The following is a 3,634-nucleotide window of genomic DNA, read 5'->3' on the forward strand; positions in this document are numbered from 1 at the left end:
GACTTTTTGCGACGCGTCTCCCTCCCCCGACACGTTAACGGGGCAGGCAGCGGTCGCTTCCGGAGCTCGGGCTGACTTGTCCCCGCCCACTGACGGCTGGGCGGGGCCTCCGGGTGTGCGGTCCGCGCAGCGCCACTGCGCAGGCGCAGCTCTTCTCTGCCAACACCTCGGAGGATTGGAGTGACTGGGGTAGCTGGGAAAGTAGGGTCTTAAAGGTTCCGGGGCAAATGACACCACCGTGGATTAGGCTTTACTTAGCTACACATGTGGTCGGAGTTAGGAATGATTACCTTCTTTTCATTCTTGAACTACAGCGATCTCCACAGATTACTCACCGGTTGAGCTGAGAACTCCGGTTCTCTTAGTTCTCTTCTTGCAAACTGTGGAGATGGGAGGTTGGAATTGCAAAATGGCCTTTTACTTTCTCGTCGGCACCATTTACAGACAGTGCGGGCCGCTTGCAGTCGTGGTAAAGATGTTCCCTAGATCCTATCCTTAGATCCTTTCCTACTGTTCTCTCCCTACTGCCCACCCTGCCTCAGCCTCCCTGCCCTGCTTTGGTCTTCCTTGCATTTCCCAGGCATGCTTCTTCTCTTGGGCTTGGGTGCACTTTTCTCAGATGTCTGCCTAGTTTTTACCCTCAGGTATCAGCTTGAATGCCACCCTAGTGGAGAGTCCCTCCTTGATCACTCCAGTTAAAATAGCAAGCTGTACCCGAGCCCTGCCGAGCCACTTTACCCTTCTTTATTTTTCTCCATAGCCATCTTCAACATTTATGTTGAATTGCTCATTGTTACTGTTCCATGAAGGTAGGGCCTTTGTTTTGTTTCCTGCTATAATCCCAAGGCTTCAGGACCAGGCCAGGTACAGAATAAACCATCAGTAAATACTGTTTATTCAGATGAATAAATATCTTGGTTTTTTGTTTTTGTTTTCCACATAATGTGCTGGTGAAGTCTAAGAAGAATGGGAATACCCAGTATATGTGGATGTGTCATTTGTTACAACCATTTTGGGGGGCCAAGTGGTGACATAATGAAAAGTTCAAATGTACACACCACTCTATGATCCCCAAATTTCATGATGTATAATATAGATAATTGCAGAAAAACATAAGTATGTTCATTGCTATAATGAAAAACTGGATACAATCTAAATGCCTACTAGTATTGTCTCACTTCTTCAATGCAATGGGCTGATATATAGCCTTTAAAAATAATGTACCAACATGGAATGAGGACCAAAATATATTGTAGTGAATACTTACTGTTCTATCTGACCAGACTTCCCTACCCTTTATCATCTCCCCAAGTTGACCCACCCAGGCAGACCACAGGATGTGCATCTGACTCACCATAGGCTAACTGAATCCTCTTCCTGGGATTTGGAATTGGACTGAGGTTTTAGCATAGTGTGATGTGGTTGCTCTTCTTGAACTCTGAGGACCTATAAAAATTTGCAACTTGTTGGTAGCTATACTCATTCAAATGAAATGGGGAATCAAGAAGCCTGTTTTGGGGGCTTCCCTGGTGGCGCAGTGGTTGAGAGTCTGCCTGCCGATGCAGGGGACGCGGGTTCTGTGCCCCGGTCCGGCAAGATCCCACATGCCGTGGAGCAACTGGGCCCGTGTGCCATGGCCACTGGGCCTGCGTGTCCGGAGCCTGTGCTTCGCAGTGGGAGAGGCCACAACAGTGAGAGGCCCGCGTACCACAAAAAAAAAAAAAAAAAAAAAAAGGGAAGAAGCCTGTCTTCAGTGAGAGAGAAAAACAAAGTTGATTATGAAGAGAAGAAAGAGAGAAGAAATATTGACAGTATTCAAGGCCAATGTTCAGACTTTTTTCAGGACCAATTTTATTCCTGTCCTTGGTTTGCAAACACCACATAATTTGTAAAGGCACATCTTAAAGGATCCACCCTAAACTATTAACAAGGAGTTACCTTTGGGTATCTGTATGAGCAGGGAAAGAAGGAAATGAGGACTTCAATTTTTACTTCATACTTTTTTTTCCCCATACGTTTTTGACTGTGAATTTTTTTCTAAGCTGCATGAATTACTTTTATAATTAAAAATAAATAAAATATTTTAATAAATATTTTAATAAATAAAAATCTCATATATTAATATCTCCAGTTTATTCCTGGTCATCCAGAGATATAGAAAACGCTGGGTATATACGAAATGTTCCCTCAAGATTTCTTTTTCTAAATGATGAGGTCTGTTGTGAGAACTTGATTATATGTAATAAAAGCTTGTTGTCAAATGAAAATAATTTATATACATTTATTCATGAAATGATTTTTGAGCTTCTACTCTCATCAAGACAGACATAGTCTCTGACCAGCTGGAGCTTACCATATAGTAAGGGATTCAGATAAATCAACAGACATTTACAAACTAGTGTGGTAAGTGCCCTGGTAGGGCAGTAAGGGATTCTGGTACCAGGGGTATCTAACACAGATGTGAGGGTTTGAGAAAGGCTTCTTACCGTAACTTGGGAAAGTAAAGTAGGAAAAGGAGATGAAATGGAGGCTGAATGGTAGAATATGTGAAGTATTCCAGCAGGAGGAATCTGCAAGTCCTATAGGCCCAGAGGGGAGAACTTGGAGTGTGTTTAGCAAACTGACAGTGGCTCAGTAAGGATGGACATCAACTGTTGAGAGATACAAATTCGAGAGACTTGAAAGTCATATTCTGAAGAGTTTGGGTTATGTCCTAAGACAACTGAGAGACTTTGAAGGAAAGCGATACAGTCATACTGCGCTTCCCAAAGCTTTCTGTGGTACTAGGCTAGAGATAGACTGTGTGTAACCACTTCGGGAAAATTGTTGCCAGGTTAGTTGCCATAGGCCAAGTAAATAATGGTAAGATGGTGGCCTGCATAGAATAGTGGCTGGCACTTCCTAACCTAACCGTCCAGAAGAGGCGCTAATAAACTTGTTTCATTTAATTGATTGGATGTAGAGGTATGAGGGGTGGTGGTAAGGGGCGGGGGCGGTGTCGCTATAATTTTCAGCTGTCTGGCCTGTTGGATGATGGCATAGCTCAAGAAGACAGGAAACCGAGGAGGAAAAAGTCGGTTGAAGGTGCCGAGAGGCCAGGCGTTAAATGGACAGGGGCAGTTAGGTGCTTTTGAGACATTAAATTGGAAACGTCCAGTACGTTACATGGGCACGTAGGGCTTTCTTTGCTGGAGTATTCCTCGCCGCACCAGAAACGTTGCTGTTGTGTGTTTCTTAGTCCTTTTCGTATCTCACACATCCCTGGAAACTTTTCGGGCCCGTTCCGCGCGCTCGCGCATGCGCAATGGCACCACGCGCGCGGAGGCGAGGAGGGCAATAATTTTTCCGTAACCTGAAGCAACATCCTCCTGAGTCTCCATAAAAAAGGCGGGAACTAGCCAAAAGGCCGGGGACTGATGGGACTTGCAGATCTGCAGTCCCGCCCATTTCAGCCTCTGATTGGTGGGTATCCTTGGCTCGTGGTGGAGGGGCCCCCTCATTGGCTGTTAGGCCCCCGGGGGCGGGCCCGCGACGCCTGTCTCTCTCCCCTCACCTCCCCATCTCAAGCTGTAGACGTGGGGCTGCGGCCACAGGCGGTTGGGGCAGGGGTGTGAGTGCCGAGCAGGAGGCGGGG

Source organism: Leucopleurus acutus (genome assembly GCF_964270905.1).
Source record: "Leucopleurus acutus genome assembly, chromosome: 18".
NCBI classification, from domain to species: domain Eukaryota; kingdom Metazoa; phylum Chordata; class Mammalia; order Artiodactyla; family Delphinidae; genus Leucopleurus; species Leucopleurus acutus.